This window comes from Dasypus novemcinctus, chromosome 13 (genome assembly GCF_030445035.2).
Source record: "Dasypus novemcinctus isolate mDasNov1 chromosome 13, mDasNov1.1.hap2, whole genome shotgun sequence".
Lineage (NCBI taxonomy): Eukaryota > Metazoa > Chordata > Mammalia > Cingulata > Dasypodidae > Dasypus > Dasypus novemcinctus.
In genome coordinates this window covers 29,391,863-29,415,003 of record NC_080685.1, presented here as the reverse complement: position 1 = coordinate 29,415,003, position 23,141 = coordinate 29,391,863, and the positions used below count along the sequence as shown (strand labels likewise).

General features: G+C 40.0%; 1 protein-coding gene and 1 non-coding gene across 3 annotated transcripts in view; one reads left to right on the top strand and one right to left on the bottom strand.

The window, feature by feature from the left end:
- The window catches only part of GATAD2B (GATA zinc finger domain containing 2B), a 97,592-nt gene that overhangs the window by 31,983 nt on the left and 42,468 nt on the right, over positions 1-23,141 (top strand). The window lies entirely within an intron of this gene.
- Positions 17,714-17,863, bottom strand: LOC131273184 (U12 minor spliceosomal RNA). The gene has a single exon (XR_009180345.1). It is a non-coding gene; the product is annotated as a U12 minor spliceosomal RNA (small nuclear RNA).

Below are 23,141 nucleotides of genomic sequence, written 5' to 3'. Positions count from 1 at the left end.
TGTTTACCACCTAGTACAATGATGAGCCTTCTGCCCGGTAGACCAAATCCTAGTAACAGGTAGAATATTGACCCACCTCTTTGTCCCCCAGTTGAAGAAAAGTGACAGATTTCCTGTAGGTCCTATAGGCTGTATGCAAATAGGTCCTATTTGCTAATATGCAAATCTCACAAATAGACTATCAAAAGGTCCCACCTGAATTTGTTTCATTTATTTCATTAAAGAAGGCTTCTTGTAAGTCTCCTAGATAAAATAAAAGTCTATTCCTGGACCCATTTCGATGACGAAATTGTTTGCTGGATGGGATTAATGAATGTACAGTGTTACCCATTGGAGTATTTCATCAGTCAATTCTGATGTTAAACTTCTTGACCATTTACAAGTTAATTTTATGACCAGATAGATATATGTTCATATAACCCTGAACAGTCTCAACAGTTGTAGATGGAAGACCTTTTTAACTTACTAGTATATTTAATATTTGATCAGGTGGATCTTTTTTCCTAGATCTCTATCTTTAGCCTTTAGGGTGTCTGAATTTTACTAGTATTCTATATATTAGAAAAATCTTACTACCTATCTTCCTGTTGATTTTGGCTCGTGACTTAAACACTTCTGGCTAAGCCTGGGAACTCTGTCCCTTTCTATCATTGTACATGTGTGTCTTTTAGTAATTATGTTAAGCTCAACTATTTTTATTTTTAATTCTTAATTTTTAGCTAGGGTAATGTATGTGCATGATACAGAATTCACAAGGGGTTTACATTTTTAAATGCCATCTTCCTCTCTGGAGGCAGAACTATTAAGTTTCTTGATATCTTTCTATAGATGTTCTAGGCATTTATAAACTTTCAGTGGCTTTTCGTCCTTTTTTTTTTTTAAACTTTTCATCCTGAAGAATTTTACGTACACACCCAAATAGAGGGTTTAGAGTAATGAACCTCCATTTACTCCTCACCAAGCTTAAAAATTATCATTTTGCCATACTTTACAGTTAGATTTAATGTGAAATATAGAGAACATTTTGAAGAAATTAAATTTTAATAATGTAAGCTTATTTTAAATTCAGAAATCATGCATGTACTTCTTTCCTTTAAAATTTGCATCCATTTTTCTCAGTATAAAATAAGTAGGTGTGGTCATCCTGAAGTTCTGGTAACCGGCCGCCTCATGATTCTTTCTACCCAGATTGTCACAGAAGTCTTGAGTGAAGTGAATTCTGAGCTTGCCCAGTCAGGACAGTGAGCTTAGATTCCAGAATGATTTTCCATCTCTCATCATCAGTAGATAATTAAATCTAGTTCTAATGTAGTCTCTTTTATTTTATTTTTTTATTTATAACCCCCCTTGCCCTCCCCTCGTTGTCTGCCCTCTCTGTCCATTTGCTGTGCATTCTTCTGTGTCTGTCTTCTCTTTAGGCAGGACAGGAACCAATCCTGGGACCTTCCAGAGTGAGAGAGAGACAATCTCTTAACGCCACCCCAGCTCCCTGGTCTGCTGCGTCTCTTATTGTCTCTCCTTGCTGTGTCATCTTGCTGTGTGAGCTCTCTACATGGGCCAACACTCACGTGTGTGCTAGCACACTGCTCAGGCCAGCTCGTTGCGTTGGTTGGCACTGTGCATGGGCCAGCTCACCATTTGGGCCAGCTCACTGTGTGGGCCAGCCACTGTGTGGGCCAACTTGCCTTCACCAGAAGGTCCCGGGAATTGAACCCTGCACCTCCCATATGGTAGACAAGAACCCAGTCACTGAAGCTGCATCCACTTCCCAACATAGCCTCTTTCGGAAAAGGATAATTATTAAATTAGAGGGCAGATTAAAAGATTTCTGAGGGAAGCGGATGTGGCTTCACTGATAGAGCGTCTGTCTACCATATGGAGGGTCCAGGGTTCGATCCCCAGAGTCTCCTGACCTGTGTGGTAAGCTGGCCCATGCGCAGTGCTGCTGTGCATAAGGAGTGCCATGCCACATGCGCCCGTCACAGAGAGCCACCCCGCATGAAAAAAGCGCAACCTGCCAGGAGTGGCGCTGCACACATGGAGAGCTGTTGCAGCAAGATGATTGATAAAACAAAAAGACACAGTTTCCCAGTGCCCACCTGATAATGCAAGTGGATGCAGAAGAACAAAGAGCAAATGGACACAGAGAGCAGACACGGGGTGTGTGTGTGGGGGGAAGGGATGAGAAGGGGAGAGAAATAAAATAATTTTTAAAAAAAGATTTCTGAAAACTAATTCTCTGGCTCTGATAACTTATTTTCTTCTTTTAGGTTGCCTTTTTTTTTTTTAAGATTTATTTTTTATTTATTTCTCTTGCCTCCCCCTCCCCGCCCCCAGTTGTCTGCTCTCTGTGTCCATTTGCTGTGTGTTTTTCTGGGACCACTTCTGTCCTTATCAGCGGCACCGGGAATCTATGTTTCTTTTTATTGTGTCAGCTCTCCATGTGTGCAGCGCCATTCTTGGGCAGGCTGCTCTTTCACACTGGGTGGCTCTCCCTATGGGGCGCAATCCCTGTGGGTGGGGCTCCCCTATGCAGGGGACAGCCCTGTGTGGCATCAGCACTGTGCATGGGCCAGCTCCACATGGGTCAAGGAGGCCTGGGGTTTGACCTGTGGACCTCCCATGTGGTAAGCAGATGCCCTATCCATTGGTCCAAGTCTGTCTTCCCTTAGGTTGCCTTTTTTTCCCTTCCTGTTTGGAGGCTCATTTAAGTCTTTCAGAGTTTGAGTAGAAAATCAGTATTTTCTACTCTTTGTTTGCATTCTTTGTGACTTCAGAAAATGATAAGAAATAAGCACAGCCTTCACAACTGAAGAGAAAGATGAGAAGCTTAATGTAAATTAAAATATGTATATCTCTAAGTGAAGCTGTCTCTCTGCACTGGGAGTTCTCCTTTTGGAAAGCTAGAAGGGAAGAGACTGCTAGATTCTTAGTTAACAGAAAAAGCCAATTCAAAAGATAGAATTCAAGTACTTAGAAAATCTTTGACAAAACATTAATATGATTACTAAAATACTTTTTTTCTCAATTTCTTCTGTGGTATTTATTTGATGATAGGTATTAGCCTATTCAGATATTAGGTTGAATTTTTATTGTCAGATAATATGTACATTTGTGACTCACTTAAAAGGATCTTAGTACCTCTATTAAGGCACAAATAGGAGATGTGAAAATAGTCAGGAATCAAGTATTAATAAATGAGGTGTTCTCAGATCTAATCACTGGGAGTCAGTAACATGCCACTGACCCAAGGAAGAGAATAAGTTAGAAATTCAGAACTGTCCTAGTTGGTACCTTGTAGATTCCTCTAGATTTGTTTTATCTTTTGGAAGAAAGGAATTATAAATGTGTGGGTGTTATATACACTAATTTAATACTCTAGTGATGTTCCTGTTTCTGTTTCTTCGGATTACTCATGGAGTTCTGCAGTAGAATTCCCCAGTGCCCTTGGGGAAGAACACTATAGCTTGATGCATACTAAACTTAGGAACCTGTAAAATTCTTTATAAATGTGATTTGGAGGTGGAGTTTTGCCCACTGCCTCACATTGTCTTGAGGGAAAGTAAACCACTCATAGAAAAAACTGATCTGGAAATACCATGTTCACATGAGATATAAAATAGTTGATGTAATTTATTACCTCCTTGTATATGGTGATTAAGTTGAGTGTAGTGTATGACCCCAATTTTTATGCATGTTTTTAGTATATGAGTGAATAGAGTTCTTTTGGCCTCCATACAGTCTTATTTCCTATAAGCCCAGAGTGAGTGAATACATTAAGGAGAATGTGAAATTTTGAGAAAAATATTTGTCCATAATTTAAAAAATTTTTTTTCTTTAAAAGATATTTCGATTACATAAATGTGACATAAAAAATATAGGGGATTCCCATATGCCCCCCCCTCCCCACACTACCCATATTTACCCACATTAACAACATCCTTCATTAGTGTGGTACATTCATTGCAATTGGTGAACACATTTTGGAGCACTGTCACTAGTTCTAGACTATAGTTTACATTGTAGTTTATACTCTTATCCCACCCAATTCTGTAGGTTATGGCAAGATACATAATGGCCTATGTCTGTTGTTGCAGTGTCATTCAAGACAATTCCCAAGTCCCGAAAATGCCCCATATTACACTCTCCCTGACCTCAGAACCTCTAGTGGCCACTTCCTCCACATCAATGATATAATTTCTTACATTGCTATAATCACATTAAGTCTATAGTAGAATACCAGTAAGCCCACTCTGGTCCATAGTTCATTCCCCAATCCTGAGGATTTTGGAATGGTGATGCCCACTCCACCTCTAATTGAGAGGGGGCTTCAGTCCCATATGACTGATGGATGGGACTCTCTTGCTTGCAGTTGTAGATTCTCTTGGTTCCTTGGTATGGTGGTTGTCCATCACCACCTCCTTGTTACTTTTCTTTGGTGAGTCCAATGAACTGGAGAGTAGGTGTTGCAACCCTGTTGAGACTCAGGGCCCAGATGGCACATGGACAGCCGAAAGATTCAAGTCTTCTTGGACATATACCTACCAACTCCAGCACCAACTATAGGTTCAAATAGAAGGGATGGAAGAGCCATGTGTAGGGAGACCACTGCTGAGTCCAATTCTGTCACACTGGGAGTATTCCATAATTTAAATCACATCTCAGGCCAAGGAATCTTGTTCCTGTTTCCTCTTGTACATGTATAAGACCCAGCTTATATTCTACTTTGAAAGGCAATGCATTTGGTAATTTTAAGACTGGTTTTCCCCCCTTGATATAGAAATTATTCTATTTCAGCTAATAAGCACAAGCCACCTGTTCCCAGAAACAAAATCAGTGCATTTGTTTGTAATTCTCAGTTTATGTATCAGACACTAGGGAAACAGAATGGTTTTCTTTGTAATATTACTTAATTGCATTATGCACCATTTCTAAATATGTGGCAAGGAATACCCATCTTCTAAGAAATAACCTCTCCTTTTGACTAGTTGAACTTTTTTTTTAATGGAATCAGATCTGTGTTCTAAATGTTGTTTTTTTTTTTGAACTTTCCTTTTTTTCCCAAAGATTTATTTATTTAATCCCCCCCCACCCCCACCCCCCGGTTGTCTGTTCTCTGTGTCTATTTGCTGCGTCTTGTTTCTTTGTCCGCTTCTTTTGTCGTCAGTGGCACGGGAAGTGTGGGTGGTGCCATTCCTGGGCAGGCTGCACTTTCTTTCACGCTGGGCATCTCTCCTTATGGGGCGCACTCCTTGCGCGTGGGGCTCCCCTACGTGGGGGACACCCCTGTGTGGCAGGGCACTCCTTGCACGCATCAGCACTGTGCATGGGCCAGCTCCACACGGGTCAAGGAGGCCCGGGGTTTGAACCGTGGACCTCCCATGTGGTAGACGGACGCCCTAACCATTGGGCCAAGTCCGTTTCCCTTAGTTGAACTTTTCTAAGCACTTCATGAGTAAAGTAAGTTATTACCATATGAATGGAGTTTAATTCTTCTGTGATCTGATTATTTGTTGTAATAGAAATAAATTTGTTTTAATAGTAGTACTTCTGAAATATGAAACGTCATGAGCTTATTTCTCCAAATGAACACGCCCCACCCAAAACAAGACTAACAGATAAATCTTGTTTTTTTGGACACCACTGAATATCTTGTGAATTTTATATAAAATAACTTGAGTGTAGGTTAAAAATTTAGGTACATTTAAGTGTAAAATTGACTTTTCAAAAAATAGATTTTATTTTTCAACCTTAGTAGTAGTTCTCTTTTTTGTACTCATTTTGATCCACTTTTTCTGTGAGCCCACATGTGCTAAAATTGGCACAAAAAAATTAGGAAGTTACCTATAAAATTAGTGAAGAGCAAATAATGGTGACCAGATGGTTTTTGGCAATTTGTTGTGTGTGTGTGCATGCGTGTGCACATGTATGTTTGTGTTTGGAGGTTCTCAGGGCTGGGGATTGAACCCTGGACTGGGGATTGAATTTGGGTCCTTGTGTGTGGGAAGCAGGCACCCAGCCACAGAGCTACACCCACTCCCCTAATTTGTTTCTGACAGTGTTGAGAATACATCTTTTTAAGTGTTTTGTTCATATTTCTTTTGTAAGAGTACCTTTACGTTTTTAGTTATAATTCTTTGGAACTCTCTTTCCTGAGTCCAGGTAGATAATCACCTCTTTTCTTATGGTGGCTATCCTTCATGATTTTATCCTCTCAGATATTTTACCTACCTATCAGGTCTCGTTTGTACACTTCTAAATTATGTGTACTCAGCCTTTCAAAAGATCTGGATAAAGTCTTCTATGAATAGAAATCTTACTTCATTTATATTTGGCTTATGTGTTCTTTAATCCAAGGTTATGGTGGAGATTGGTATTGTAAGCATGTGGTTATCCTGGTGATGAACTGGTTCTTGAGTTTTGTTCAAGAAATGGTTAAAGCATCATAGTGTAGTGAAAAGAGTTATAGGCTTGGAACCAGCTTCTATAATTGTGAGCTGAAAAAGTGACTTCAGTTAAATTTCTTAATTCACTGAGTTAATTTCCATGTCTATAAAATGGGAATAAGACCCTCCTTCCCTGGTTTGTTATAGATATTAAATAAAACATTCCATGTTTCGTGCACTAAATGCTCTTTGAATTTTAGATTTTCTTTTCCTTAAGTAATACTTTACAAAACTTGGTATTCTTTGGGACATCACAACTTGGAAACATTTACCAGGAAGTATTTTCAAATTTAGATCTTTCAGCCCTGACGAGTACCTTTGATTTTTGGTGATGGGTGATGATTATGGTTTAACTGGAATAGGTTTTTGGCTGTGGTATAATTTTCAACTTTCCAAGGTCCTGAGAAAAAATATCTTTTGGTTTGAGAGTGACTCTGGTACCTCTGGACTGCTAGTCAGTGCCTAAGAATCAGATATTTTAATAAGCATAGGGTACTGCCTTAACTTCTGTAAGGTTGAAATACATGAAGAAATAACTAATAGCTAATGGTAATTACTCCTGACAGCTTAATTGTATCTAATTCTTTATATTATCTAAAAATTGATGAAAAATGACCAGTGTTTAAATGCAGTCAAATGTATTCAGTGAATTTAAAAGGGCTCTGTCTCTGAATGATTGTTTAAGAATAGACTAGGAAAGCTGACTTGGCCCAATGGATAGGGTGTCCGCCTACCACATGGGAGGTCCGTGGTTCAAACCCTGGGCTTCCTTGACCCGTGTGGAGCTGGCCCATGTGCGATGCTGATGCACGCAAGGAGTGCCGTGCCACGCAGGGGTGTACCCCACAGGGGGAGCGAGCCCCACGCACAAGGAGTGTGCCCCATAAGAAGAGCCGCCCAGCGCAAAAGAAAGAGCAGCCTGCCCAAGAATGGCACCTCACACACAGAGAGCTGGCACAGCAAGATAACACAGCAAAAAGAAACAAAGAAACGCAGATTCCTGGTGCTACTGATAAGGATAGAATTGGTCACAGAAGAACACACAGCGAATGGACACAGAAAGCAGACAACTGGGGAGAGGGTGGGAGAGGAGAGAAATAAATAAAAAATAAATCTTTTTTTTTTTTTTTTTTTCAAAAAAAGAATAGACCACATCATCATCCCTACACTGACCAAACATTAGAACCTAGTGAGTTTCAGTTTGATACTCATAGTTGGTCTTTTCTAGAAATGTCACGAGTGAGAGGAAAATAATCCATTTTCCTTGCCTCATTTATCACAGACATCATGTTTTCCTATATCTGCTAGAATATCAGTACCTAGACCTGGAAACCTCTGATGGGCTCTCCTATTAAGTGCAGCTTACTGTGACTGAGACCATACAACATCAACCACTTGAAACTTGGTTTGCTTATAAATGCTGGGTTTTTCTTTCTAGTTTATAAATTGTTGAATGTGTTATGCCAGTGGCCAGTACTACCTATACAAGGTTTAGCTCAGTATTAGAGTTTTGAAAAAAAAATTTTTTTTTAATTTATTTTTTATTTATTCCCCACCCCCACCCCAGTTGTCTGCTCTCTCTGTCCATTTGCTGTGTGTTCTTCTGTGACCTCTTCTATCCTTATCAGTGGCACCGGGAATCTGTGTTTCTTTATGTTGCGTCATCTTGTTGTGTCAGCTCTCCGTGTTTGCAGCGCCATTCTTGGGCAGGCTGCACTTTCTTTCGCCCTGGGCGGCTCTCCTTACGGGGCGGACTCCTTGTGCGTGGGGCTCCCCTATGTGGGGGACACCCCTGCATGGCACGGCACTCCTTGCACGTGTCAGTACCGGGCAAGGGCCAGCTCCACACGGGTCAAGGAGACCTGGGGTTTGAACTGTGGACCTCCCATGTGGTAGGCGGACATCCTATCCATTGGGCCAAGTCTGCTTCCCAAATTTTGAAAATTGAGATAATATTAGATTGCTCAGGAAGCCCTTTCTTTCCAAATTAATATTTTCAGTAGGGCGTAGATTATTTTTTTTAACATTTTTCTATGTATTTTCTAGACTCTAGAAACATTAATATCTGGGAAAAGCATGGGATTTGAGGTTCTGTGGAGGCAGTATTTTTAGAAGTTAATTATGATTTGAATTTCAGAGACCCAAATAAGGCAGGTATTTGGGATACTATATTGATATGAGATATCAATTGAAAAGTAAGGAAATCCCCCTCCCTTATTTATTCCTTGAGACTGTTCATGAAGACCTTAGTTCCTCAGTTAGACCAAAAACCTAGAGCAGAGGTCCACTACCAGTAGATCTCCAGAAAAATTCCACTACCTGACCTCCTCTTTGGTTATCCTGCAAAATGGATAATTTTGGACTCCTTTTCAGTAATTTTGGGAAATGAAATCACAAGATGATTGGGGATAGTTGCTCTGAAACAGGAAAAGGAAACTTAATCGGGGGACCAGTAGCTCAGATATGTCTAGAGTCTGGATCTTTCTATAGAATGACATAGAATATATATGGTAAGATACATGGTGGGTGGGGAGGGGAGGGGTTAGTATGCAGAGGAAAGTGGAATAAAATTTCAGACATATTTTACTGGCCCTGAGACATCTTTAGTGTGCATGTACTGCTGTGAAACCTTGCAGTGATTTTTTTTAGGTGTGAATTCAACTGCCCTAAATGGTGTGAATTGATGGGGCTGAATCAGATACCTACCTATGGGAAAGCTTCAAGAAAACATTTTTAATGAACATATCTATTGTCTATCAGTCAGTAACTAATTCTCTTGCACTAAGGATAAAGAAAAGGAGCTTGACTGGTAGTATGCCTTCGTTTTTATGTAATTTGGGGTGAGCTTTGCTATTGAGGCTGTGATTTCCTGTCTTGGATTTGGTTTTGGAAATTAAACAGTTAAAGCATCATGATTTGAGAGGAAACTAGTTCTCATGAATGAATGCAAAGTTTGGCACAAGACCAGAATAATGGGGGGATAGTTGGATGGGGGAACTGACTGACTTTTATACCCCAAACGACTTTAAAAATTAAGAGATAATTCCATGTCCTGAGGTTATAAACCGGCTAGAACTGGTTTTTCTCGCTCCCCCTTACCCCCGCTAGGCATCATGGGTAAAAGTAAGCATCCCCCTGTTTCTTTTGTTTAATATAACAGTACGCCATGTGATTGGCAGGGCAGTGCCCGCTTGGAGACCGGGTTTGTGCAAGTCTCTCAAGGGGGCTGGCATGCATGGGGTTGCTCCTGTGCTACAGAAAGGAAAAGGCTTCACTTAAAATAAAAGGGAACCTCCCCCCCCCCCCAAAAAAAAGAAAACTAAACCCACCTCTTATTCCTTCTTTCCTCATTTTTCTGTTTCCTTCTTTCTTGTCTCCAATTTTCCTGGCATCTAGAGGAGGTAGCAGAAAAATGTATACCTGTAAGTACTTTTAACTGTCTTGCCACCCCCCCTTTTGTTTGTTTCTTCTAAAAGCAGAAACTCAAAATTGCTCTGAGTTCTTCAGAGCCTTTTCCTGACTGTGTAGAAGATAATATGCCGAGGTTTCTGATGGAATTGGAGTAATAAACACTGTTGCTTTTTAAAATTTATTGCATAATAATTGTTTTTCTGTTTGGATCATCATTCCCTCTGCTTCATCCATTTGCTGTAATGGTGAGAGTACCTCGCTTCTGGTTTTATTTGAGCTGAAGCTATAAGAGGAGTATTATACTAAGATTTTCTTTTTAAAAACGTTTCTTTTGTCTATAGCAATGATTGTTCTAGCTCCCCCATACTCCCATACCCACTCCCCCTTTTTCCCTGTCAGCTCCAACCCTGCTCTGTGAATGGAGTCAACCAGCTGACCGAGTGCTGGCATCATGCCAGGGGCTGCAAAGCAGTGAGAATGCGCGCGCTCGCGTGTTTAAGTGTATACAGAACACAAAGGAAAAGGCCTGCAGTCTAGGAAATCACAGACTGTTATATAAGGAAGTCTGCGTCATCTCTGCTTGCTTGGGCTCATGGACAAGGAGGAGGGAAGAGACTTAGAGCAAGAGAAATGCCCTTTTGAAACTCCCCTCCCCCATACTTCTTTCCTTGCCATCTTAAAAAAAAATAGAACACAACTATTTGTGTTGTGGCAAAGTGAGAGATAGCTTCTCTGTCCAAATGGTAGTGACCATCTTCCTAGTGGAAGTAGTAACTCCTGGGAGGATGAAAGCAGTATGTTCTGGATCTCTTCTTCCTTCCCCCATTGAGATGTGCTTGTGCTTGAAAAAGGAGAAATGCCTGCTGGATTTAAGAGCTGTAATATTAGATACTTGGAGGGAGGGAGGGCAGGCAGTAAACTGTAAGAATTCAGCATTGTCAAGGGTGCAGGGATGGGTAGATGAGGGTGTGCTCTTAAGGAGAAGCAAAAAGCCAGAAATATCTATAGCTATTCCTTTGAGTTCTCTCTTCTAGTACCCCCTTCTTTTTTCATTTCATTTTGTTGTTCCATTTAGTATAACATTATAAAAATGGAGTATTCTCTCTGAAATCTGCTGCAGGGTTAGTCATGGAAGGGGCAAAAAAGAATTTGTTCTAAGCTTTCAGATATAGCAATTATTACAATTTTGGAGTTCAGTTGGAATGATTGTATTTTTCATTAATCATAAGGAACCCAACATTCATTTAGAAATTATAGTTCTGCTCAGTTTACCTTTTTGATGCTTTTTTGTTAATTTCGCTTTCTGTGCTTCCTAGGTATGAAGCACCTAGCTAGCACATAATGTTAAGCAGCTTTTATGTTAAATAGAAATGAGAAAGTTTATTAATGAATGAAGAGAGGGTCATACTGTTGGAGGTGTGTTTTTTTTTTGGTACAGTTGATTTTAATGTGAGTTTATTTTTGCTCCTTTCTGATTGTATGCAAGTATTTGGTTGGGAAGGTTTGGAGTGGGAAGGAACTGTCAAACTGTTTATCTTATAATAAGGGTTTGTCAGGTTGCAATCCTAGAGAAAGCGTCCTAATTCATTTGGGAACATTTTTCTTTTTGTTAGATGAAGCCTGTGAGTTTGCATTCTTACTACATCTTCACAAGTAACAATTTTTTTTAAAAACTTTTTATTTTGAAATAATTTCAAACTTACGGGGCAGTTAGAAACATAATACAAAACCCATATGGAGAACTCAAACATACTCCCCACCCAGATATCCAATCCACCAACTTTCTGGTTTATTTTATTTATTTATTACTCCCACCCCCTCATTGTTCGCACTTGCTGTGTCTGCTCATCTTTCCTTGTTTCTTTTTTAACCCTCCCCCTGTTTGTTGTTGTTTTATTTCTTTCCCTTTACCCCCTGTTGTCTGCTCTGTGTCCATTTGCTGTGTGTTCTTCTGCATCCGTTTGCATTGTCAGGCAGCACTTGGAAACCAAGTCTCTTTTGTTGCGTCATCTTGCTGCGTCAGCTATCCGTGTATGTGGCGCCACCCCTGGGCAGTCTGCACCTTTTTTTCACGTGGGGTGGCTCTACTTGCAGGGCACACTCCTTGCGTGTGGGGCACCCCTGCATGGCATGGCATTCCTTGTGCGTGGTAGCACTGCGCATGGGCCAGCTTACCACATGGGTCAGGAGGCCCTGGGTATCAAACCCTAGACCCTCCATATGGTTGGCAGATGCTCTATCAGTTGAGCCACATCCACTTCCCTTTCCTTGTTTCTTTAGGAGGCACTGGGAACTGAATCCAGGACTTCCATTGTGGGAGGGAGGTACTTAATTGCTTGAGTCACCTTGGCTGCCAGCTTTGATGTGTCCCTCTATTCCCTGCTTTGTTGTGTGTCTCATATTTTTTCTTCTTGTGTCTCCTGTGCATCATCTTGCTGCGCCTGCCCATCATGTTAGCTTGCTGTCTTGCTGGTCTTCTTTAGGAGGGACCAGGAACCTCTGCTCCCTGCTTTGCTGTGTCTCTCGATATGTTTTTCTTCTGGTATCTCTTGTCATGTCATCTTGTTGTGTCAGTTTGCTGAACCTGCCTGTCGCACCAGCTTGCTCTCCTCTCCAGGAGGCACTGGGAACTGAACCATGGACCTCCCATGTGGTAGGCAGCAGCTCAGTAGCTTGAGCCACATGCACTTCCCTCCACCACCTTTTAACATTTTGCCACATTTGCCATATTAGTGCATCCATTAGTCAATTTATCTATTTTTTAACAAGTGAAATTAGGTTGTATACTTCATGTATACATCATGCTCCTTAAATATTCCGGGTTTCCTAAGAACAAGGATATTCTCTTATGAAACAACTAACAATGTTTAAATGTGTATTTTTTCGCTTTTGATGTGTGAGTTTTGGTGCAAATGTGTATGCTTGTTTCCTTTTGTTAGAAGGTGCGTCCGAGGTTATCCATTCTTTAAGAGGGCAACAAGGACCATACCAGAGTGGCTGTAATGTTCTTTCTGCAGGTTTGCCATTAGGTGTTTCCCAGGCCCACTTCCAGGTTACCTTTGCAAATAAACTAAGGGAGATTGTTTTCCTGTCAGTTAAATGCTTCAAGACAATACTGGAAGTGCTATAGAGCAACCTTTCACAAGCCTAGAAGCTAGGTAAATATAGAGTGTAAATTGAGAGTTTTTGGTAGGATTCTCTAGTTGTTAGAATTCATAATTACTTTTTGAGGTGATACTATCCTTTTATAGTATATTTGAAAATGCTTTCTATTAGAACCAGCCATTTTGCCTGTGTAGTATTGTCATGTTTTACCACTTTTATTGGTTTACATTAAATGTAAAGAGAAGGAAAGATGTAAGGCTGATTTTATTCCATACCATTTTTTCTAATTTAAAATTCTGACTATATGATGTTTGCTTATAGAACTGATACGTTTTAAAGAAGGTCTTTCCAGCCTTCATTTTGTACTTTTCTCTTCGTGCCTGAAATTAGTAAGTATGAATCATAAGTAGACATAATTAGTGAGGCATAAGCTAGCACATTCTGTTAGTGGACAGATTTTTTGCCCCTCTTAACTCTCATGGATCCTACTTACTGTTTAGGAGTGGCTGAGGAGTAGTTTTGAAGGATGTTTGACCACCTCTGTCAACTTCATTCTAATATCACCTGCTTTAAATGGAATCTGGCAAATTTCCTTTTGTTCTGTCAGAACCTTTGTGCTGATTTATCATAAGGTGACCATGGAAGAGAGCTGCTTACCTCCTATTCATTAGCTTGTCTCCTCTCCCTGTCCCCTCCTCCCCGCTTGTGTCCATTTGCTGTGTGATGTTCTGTATCTATTTCTTTTTGTCTTCTCTTCTCGTTTTTCTCCTCTAGGATTCACCAGGATTCAATCCTGGGGACCTCTGATGTGGAAAGAGATTCCCTGTCACTTGTGCCACCTCAGTTCCTGGTTTCTGTTGCGCTTCACCCTTTGTCTCTCTTTTTGTTGTGTCATCATCTTGCTGTGTGACTCACTTGTGCAGGCACTTGGCTTGCCGCATGGGCACACTTTTTTTTTTACCAGGAGGCCCCAGGGATCTAACCTGGGTCTTCCCAAAGCCCAGTTACTGGAGCCACATCCACTTCCCTTTATTGGCTTTTTAAGAAGCAACATCCTAACTAGTCATATATAAGTATAGAGGCCTTTATGATCCTTGGCACCTATTACTAACAGTCTCTTACCTAGAACAAGGTCACCTAGGCTCTTCCATTCAAGAATTTCAGCCACCGATATGTGTAGTAAACTCTCAGTGATATAGAGAAGATACTGTCAGAGCACATTAACAGCAGTGGTCTGTTATTTTTATTTGGAATTATGGCCTTAAAGTTGGATCAAAAAGCCAAAAATTACTATATATAGATAGTAAAATATGGTTAAGAACATGAACTCTGCAATAAGACAGGTCTGTCTTTGAATCAAGCTCAGCCATTTACCAACTTGAGACCCTGGAAAGTTTCTAAGTTTATCTATTTTGCTTTATTCCTCTCTAAAAGGAAAGGGCTTAATAAGATGATAATGCATGGTAAAGCACTTGGTACATTGCCTGGTAAATGGTAAGAGCTCAGTGAATATTAATATTACTATCAGTTGGGTTTCTTGTTTTCACTGTTCTTATTAGTTTCTTTTAGCCCAATCACTTTAGCCGAATCACTTTGGTTTTTTACTCTTGATGTTTCTTTGATTTAAAACCAGTTGATTGACCTATATGTAGGGTAGGAAGTCTATATCAGGAGTCAGCAACTGCAGCTCCTGCCTGTTTTTGTAAATAAATACCTTCCTTCTCTATTGTGGCTTTCAGGATTCTCTGTTTTATCTTTGCCTTTCAATAGATTGATTGTAATAGATTATGGTAGGGGTGTATTTGGGTTTATCCTTGAAATTCATTGAGTATCATTAGATGTGTATATTCATGTATTTCATTAAATGTGGGAGGAAGTTTTCATCCATTATTTCCTTGGATATTTGGTCTGCCTCTTCCTTCCATTCCCCCCTTTCCTTCGCTCTCTTCTCTTTTCTTCCTTCTCTTCCTTCTCTTTCTTCTCTATCTGGGATTCTCACAATGTGTATATTGGTAAGCTTGATGGTGTCCCATCTCTAGAACTGTATGGAATCAGCCTCTAAAGTGATTCCATAAAATGGTACATTTGGAGATAACTTTACTCTGTGTATCATTTAAAATGAAATCTGTTCTTTAGCCATTTTGTTTTCTGTCAGTTTTTTAACTTCTCATTTGAGGAATTTCTCAGTTTGGTTTGTATAGTGTAAGTTCCTTGAGGGAAGTGAAATGAAGAGGTTGTATCCTTGGCAAGTACAGTGTTAATTGCTGGGAATGATTGTTGGTGGGAAGAAAGAGGCATTAGGTAGCTTGGAAGGAGCTCAACTATCTGGTTTGCATTAAGGCAGACTGGAGATGTGCAGAACAGGATCATTGTTCTGTGATCTTTGCAAGGACCTGAAAGAGCAGACTGGTAGGAGAAAAGTGGTCTTTCTTTCAGCTCTGCAGTTGCAGCTAGGGGGCATGGGTCCACTAATCTCTAGCACACTGCTGAGATCAAATTTAATTGGGTGATTATGTTTGCTCCTCTAAAGTATGTGAATTATAATTAGAGAAACCTCATCTGGTAAGTACTGTTTGTGTAATAAGTATCTAGGTAGGCTGCCACTGTATTAGCTATACTTATCTGTATATAACATTCTCCCTTCGTATTATGACTAGCTTGATATATAGAGCTGTGAATATTCTTGAAGGATATTTTGGAGAAATTTTTGTGGTGCCAGGCAGCTGGACTTAAGGCTTGTAAATCACTGCTGCTAACCTCTCATCATCACTTCCCAGTTCCTGTTTCACCAGTCTGTATGGTAATCTTCACATTTTGTAGTATGATTACGAGACTATATAGATGTAGTAAATACTTATTATACATATATGCTGCTGTTTTCATGAGTTATACCTTTAGCAGACTTGATTGAAACAGTCTTTACCATTGTGACAGTATGTTACAGGCAGGCACCAACAGTAAAATGAAGTTGGCCTAAATTTGAAACTTACTGCCCTAGATGGTGGCAGTGGGGAGGGGGGAGAATGGAGAGTATGGTGGACTTTGGAATTAGACCTAGGTTTTCATCAAGGCTCTCTCCAATTTATTGTGTGACTTTGGGCAGACTTTCTCAGTTTATTTAAGCCTCAGTTCCTTCATTCGTAGAATGGCAATAATAATAGGAACATCATAAAAGTGTTCTGAGAATTATATGAAATATTAGGTTCTTAGCCCACAGTTCTGGTAATTTAGCAGTCACTTAAATGTTAATGACCTCTGTCTACTTTCTCCTGTTCCTTCCCTGGTACATACTTTGTCACTTTGTTACTTTGTTACTTCCTTTTGGAGCTCATTTACCCCCATTTATTCCAACTGTTCCATTTCTTTCTCTGTCCCTCTCTTGTCCTCCCCCTCCCACATGCTTATTCCTTGGAAAATGGTTTATCTGAGAAGAGGGGGCTCTCCTGTGTATGTGTGTATGAAATGTTAGGAGATCATTCCTTCCAGAGCAATGTAAAAGATCACAACTGTTCAAAACTCTTTTTAGTGTCCATTGTTAATAGTGCCCTGGCACACGGCATGAAAAAAGAATTTTATTTCCTTTTTTAAACACTAATTTAAAAATACTAAGGAAAACCTAAATTTGTTGTACTTTGCACAAAGAAAAAAAGTGCTGGAGAAGCTTGGAAGAACATAACTAATACCTCTTCTTTTACTAAATTATATACTCCTTAGATTGCTTACATGCCTCTTAATTTTGGGAATGTTTAGGACAGTCATTTGTTAGACTATAGATTGCCTAATAACCTCCAGCAGAGTATGGTAAAATGAAGATTCCTTAGCCTCAACCTAAGCTATTCCAAATTTATTACTTTGAAATGGGCCTGGGAAGCAGCATTTAAACAACCTGCAGTGATTCTGTTGTAGGTGGTCTAAAATGACACTTAGCAAACATTGATTTAAAGTAAAAGAGTGGTTGTAGCTCAGTGGTTGAGCTCCTGCCTTCCATGTACAAGGTCCCTGGTTCAATCCCTGATACCTCCTAAAAAGAAATTAATTAATTTAAAAATTATTGAAAGTAAAAGAAGGGAAGCAAATGTGGCTCAAGTGATAGGGCTTCCGCCTACCATATGGGAGGACCTTGGTTTCATCCCTGGGGCCTCCTGTTGAAGAAGAAGAGAAAGTGTGCCTGTGTGGTGAGCCAATGCCTGTGCAGTGAGCCAGTGCCTGTGCAAGTGAGTGACGCAGCAAGGTGGTGGTGCAGCAAAGGAGAGACGAAGGGTAGAGTCAAGGTGAAGCACAGCAGAGGCCAGGAACTGAGGTGGCGCAACTAACAGGGAATCTCTCTCCACATCAGAGGTCCCCAGGATCCAATCCCTGTGAATCCTAGAGGGAAAAAAAATGACCAAAAAGAGAAATAGATGCTTCTTAAAAATTTTTTTTATTGAGCACCTTCTTCATGTCAGGCCCTGGACTGGAGGATGGGAGCACATCAATTTAATGAATGAACCTTGTCGAATCACTGCAGCAACCAATGAGGCCGGCACTGCTTGTCCCATTTTACAGACCAGAAAGACAGGTAGAGGGGAGAAATGTCATTACATGGGAAGGCCAGACCACTGAAGTGTAACCTGAAATATGGAAGGACCAAACTGTAAAGCGACAAACAAAGTTGAACTCCAGAATCCCATAAACAGACCCTGAGCTTCACTAACCAGCTCAACAAACAGAAAACAGCTCAACTAGTGTATTTTTTAAGAGTAGGTGGGGGTTGGGCAGATCGCGACTCCCAGGCATCTGGCAAAGTAGGTGGGTCACCTTAGGCGCAGCCTTTACTGTCTCAGAAATTTGCCTCACATTCACAGTGAGGGTTTGGGCGTCATCCCAAGTTGTTATTTTCATTACTCATCAGTTTAAGGCATAGATACATTTTTATTGTAACATTTTTTGTGATCTATGTATCTTTAAAAAAAAAAAGACAAGTAAAAATTTTAAAAAGTAAAAAAAAAAATAGATACAGAAGATCACCCTGCTAATGAACACAGCAAAAACAGCAGGGTGGTGGGGGGAATAAATAACTAAATCTTTTCTTTTTTTTAATGAAAAACAAAACGAAGTTTATATGCCATCCTATGGGTCACACGCCAGTCTATAGAATCCTCTATTAGTAATAATTCTCCAAAGACCAGTTTGTTTGTTTTGTGTGTGTGTTTAATCTTGGAATCTTTTTTTTTTTTTAATGTTTTTTATTTATTACAGCAGTTGTAGATTTGCAGAAGAATCATGCACAAAAAGTACAGAGTTCCCATATATCTCCCTCATACACAGTTTTCCCTGTTATTAACATTTTGCATTAGTTTGGTTCCTTTATTACATTTGATGAAATATTACTAGCTATAGTTCATAGTTTACATTAGGTTCTGTTTTGTTTTTGTTTTTATGCAACCTAAAATCAGTCATTTTAGCCACTATACAATTCAGGTGTGAAATACATTCACAATGTTGTGCTACCATCACCACTGTCTGTTACCAAAACTTTTTCATTGCCCAAAACAGAAATTATGTGACAATTAAGTGTTTACCCATTCCCCACTCCCACCCTGCCCCTGATAAACCTGTATTTTAATATCAGACTCTGAATTTACATATTTTAATTATTTCATGTAAGTGAAATCATAACATATATCTTTTTTCTCTCAACATGTTGTCTTCAAGATTCATCTGTGTTGTAGCACAGTTATCAGAACTTCATTCCTTTTTTCTTTTTGACTGAATAATATTCCATTGTGTATATATAACACACTTTGTTCATCCTTTCATCCTTTGATGGACACTTGGGTTGCTTCTGCCTTTTGGCAGTTAGGAATAATGCGATGAATGTAAGTGTGCAAAAATATCTGTTCAAGTCACCGCTTTTGATTATTTTGGATATAGACTTAGAAATGGGATTAGAAGGACCAATTTTTATTTTTGTTTTTTCTTAATCTTTGGTGGGCTGATAACTTTTGTAAATAAAATGAAATGAATTATTAGGAAAGGGGAGAATAGAGATACAAACCCAACATTTTTTATTGTTAGATTCAGCAAGCATAAAATTACTTTAAAATTAACATAAAAGTTTCCAAATGCTTACTCTGAATTTCTATAGTTACCTTGTTGCAGGATGATAACAAACAGTTCAGAAACCAGCACCAGCTTGTAGCACTGCTCTTCAGAAAATGAACCTGATCCATGCCCACTGCCCCAAGATGGCTCCCTCATCGGTTTGCTCGTTGTTGTTTTCCTCACTGTCTGTGTGTTTTTTCCTTTAGGAGGCACCAGAAACCAAACCTGGGACCTCCCATGTGGGAGGTGGGCACTCCATTGTTTAAGCCACACCCACTCCTGCTCATTCGTTTTTGCTCAGTGTCTGCTCATTGTTTGTCTTTTTTAGGAGGCACTGGGAACCAAACCCAAGACCTCCCATGTGGGAGGTGGGCACTCCATTGTTTAAGACACATCCGCTCCCTGCTTGTTTGTTTTTGCTCAATGTCTGCTCATTGTTTGTCTTCTTTAGGAGGCACTAGGACCTCCTGTGTGGGAGGCAGGTGCTCAGCCACTTGAGTCATATCTGCTCCCTGAACCTGATTTTTTGAGATTCAACACACTAGAAACCTTGTGTGGAAACTTCCAGCCCTTGGAAACCTGATTTTTTTCATCTGTAAAACTGAGACAGTTTGACTACTGAGGATCACATAAGATATAATGTATGTAAAGGTATATTGAAACTGAAAAACTAATAAAAATTAAATAGAACAATCATCCCATGCATTTATTGAATATGCTACTGTTCAGGGATTTTTGTTAGCAACTAGAAATATGTAGATATAAGACAAAGAAATTATTATTCAGATATATGTTTGCCACATTAGGTTGGCAGTATGCAAAGTTGATTAAATTCTAACTCCATAAATAACTTCCTACAACTGCAGTCTTCTGAAGTCTGGTAACATGCTTACATATATATTTTTTAAGATTTATTTATTCACCCCCTTGTTTGCACTTGCTCTCTGCTCTCTTTGTCATTTTGTTGTGTGCTATCTCTGTCTGCTTGTCTCCTTTTTTTAGGAGACACTGGGAGCCGAACTTGGGACCTCCCTTGTGGTAGGCAGGTGCCCAACTGCTTGAGCCACCTCTTCCCATTTATGTATTTTTTAACATATCAATTTATAGATGTTTCTTGGTAATGTCTGAAATAGAAACTCTTTGAAAGGTATATGGCTTATTTCTCTAACTGACTAGAAGCATCTTAGAGGTGGGACCCCTTTGAAGTTTTTGGTACTCCTTGTGTATGGGGGAAAGTACTTCCGCTGTCTGAGAGCTAGCATCTACTTTTTTTAAAAAAATTTTATTCCCCTTGTGGCTTGCTTGCTATCTGCTCTCTCTATCCATTCACTGTGCGTTCTTCTGTGTGTCTATATTTTTTTTATTTATTTATGCCCCCCTCCCCACCCCCCCACCTCACCCCCCACAGCTTGCTTGTTGTTTTTGCTCTCTGTGTCCATTTGCTGCACTCTATTCTGTGTTTTTATTTGTCTCCCTTTTTGTTGAGTCATCTTGCTGAGTCAGATTTCTGCTGGCACTTGCAGGCCGGACGGCACTCCGCGGCCCTTGTGGACTGGTGGCTCTCCACGGAGTGCGGGTGAGCCTTCTCAAGGAGGCCCTGGGACACGAACCCAGGGCCTCCTATATGGTAGACGGGAGCCCAACTGATGGAGCCATAGCCGCTTCCCTAGCATCTGCTTTTGAAGTCTTCCACATTTTAATGTTCATATTACTAGATACCTTCTCTTTTGAGGGTAAATTCATCTCCAGATTTCTCCAATTATATTATTCTTGAATATATTTTCAAATTACTTGTATTCCAGACAGTACTAAGTACGTATTATGCTCTTCAAAATTGTTTGAATGACTTCAGGAGAATCTTCACTTGATCCTTTCGATGAGATGAAGATTTGCATTTCCTCCAACCTTTGTCTGTTGTTGGGTTGTCTAATTCAGATTATCGAAAACGTTACATGGGAGTGAACAGGTCATAGATCTCTGGCTCACTGATATCTCCCATTGGCAGAAAGCAAACCACGAAGTGCCTCTTCTTCAAATATAAGAATGGGTGATGGTTTTAGCACTTCCTATTTATAACCATCATGAAGACTTATGTCTTTAGATTTTATTCTGAATACTTAAGATTGCTGTGGTAGGTAGAGTAGTGCCCATCTCCCAAAGACGTCAACATCCTAATCCCCAAAACCTGTGTTTATATTCACTTTCATGGCAAAGGGAAATTAAGGTAGCAGATAGAATTAAGGTTGGTAATGATTTGACTTTAAAAAAGAGATTGTCCTGGATTATCCAGGTGGAGCCAAGGAGCCCGTGTAATCACAAGAGTCTTTAAAAGGAGATAAGGGGGGCAGAAAAAAATCAGAGACATGGCAGTATGAGAAGGGACTCAGTCTTACATTGATGGCTTTGAAGATAGAGGATGGGGCCATGAGTCAAGGAAAGCAGGTGGCTTCTAGCTGAACAGTCAAGAAAACAGATTCTCCACTAGAACCTCCAGAAGGAATGCTGTTTATTTTAGGCCAGTGAAGACCCAACGCCTTCAGTTAAGGCATTGGACTTCTAACTTCCAGAACTTTAAGATAACAAATTTGTGTTGTTTGGATGACTAAGGTTGTGATGATTTGTTACTGCAACCATAAAAATCAAATGCAGTTATTCCTCCAGAAGAATAAGGATAATCTTCTATTTAACTACAGCACCATTATCACATCTGTCAAAATTCCCTATTACCTAATACTCAGTACATTTGAAAATTTGCCCAATTGTTCCCTGTAATCTCTCTCTCTCTTTTTTTTTCAAAGATTTATTTATTTATTTATCCCCCCCCCCCCCCCCCCCCGTTTGCTGTGTCTTCTTTGTCCGCTTCTGTTGTCAGCGGCACGGGAATCTGTTTCTTTTTGTTGCGTCATCTTGCTGCGTCAGCTCCGGGTGTGCGGTGCCATGCCCAGGCTGACCTTTCACGCTGGGCGGCTTTCCTTACGGGGCGCACGCCTTGCGCATGGGGCTCCCCTACATGGGGACACCCCTGCATGGCAGTGCACTCCTTGCACACATCAGCACTGCGTGTGGGCCAGCTCCACACAGGTCAAGGAGGCCCAGGGTTTGAACCGCGGACCTCCCATGTGGTAGGCAGACACCCTATCCACTGGGCCAAGTCCGCTTCCCTTGAGTCTTTTTTGTTGCTATTGTAAATGGAATTTTTCCCGATTTCCTCAGATTGTTCAGTACCTAGTATACAAAAACGTTATTGATTTTTGCATGTTGGTCTTGTATCCTGCCACTTTGCTGAACTTGTTATGAGCTCAAGTAGCTTTGTCATGGATACTTCAGAATTTTCTAAGTACAGAATCATGTCATCTGCAAACAGTGAGAGTTTTACTTTTCTTTTCCAATTTGGATGCCTTTAATTTTTTTTCTTGTCTAATCGCCCTAGCTAGAACTTCTAGTAAAATATTAACAGTGGTGACAGTGGGCATCCTTGTCTTGTTCCCGATCTTAGAGGGAAAACTTTCAACCTTTCACCATTGAGTATGACGTTGGCTGTGGGTTTTTCAATTTGCCTTTTATCATATTGAGGAATTTTCCTTCTATTCCTATCTTTTGAAGTTTTTTTTATCATATTAAGGAATTTTCCTTCTATTCCTATCTTTCGAAGTTTTTTTTATCAAAAAAGGATGCATGATTTTGTTGAATGCCTTTCCTGTGTCAATTGAGATGATCATGTGGGTTTTTTCCTTCAGTTTGTTATTGTGGTTTATTACATTGATTGATTTTCTTATGTTGAGCAAGCCTTGCATACCAGGAGTAAATCCTACTTGGTCATGATGTATAAATCTTTTGATATGCTGTTGGATTCGATTTGCAAGTATTTTATTGAGAATTTTCGCATCTATGTTCATTAGAGAGGTTGGTCTGTAATTTTCTTTTCTAGTAGTATCTTTTACCTGGCTTTGGTATTAGGGTGATATTGGTTTCATAAAATCTGTTGGAAAATTTTCCCTCCTCTTAAATTTTTTGGAAGAGTTTAAACAGGATTGGTGTTCATTGTTTTTGAAATGCTTGGTAGAATTCACATGTGAAGCCATCTGTTCCTAGACT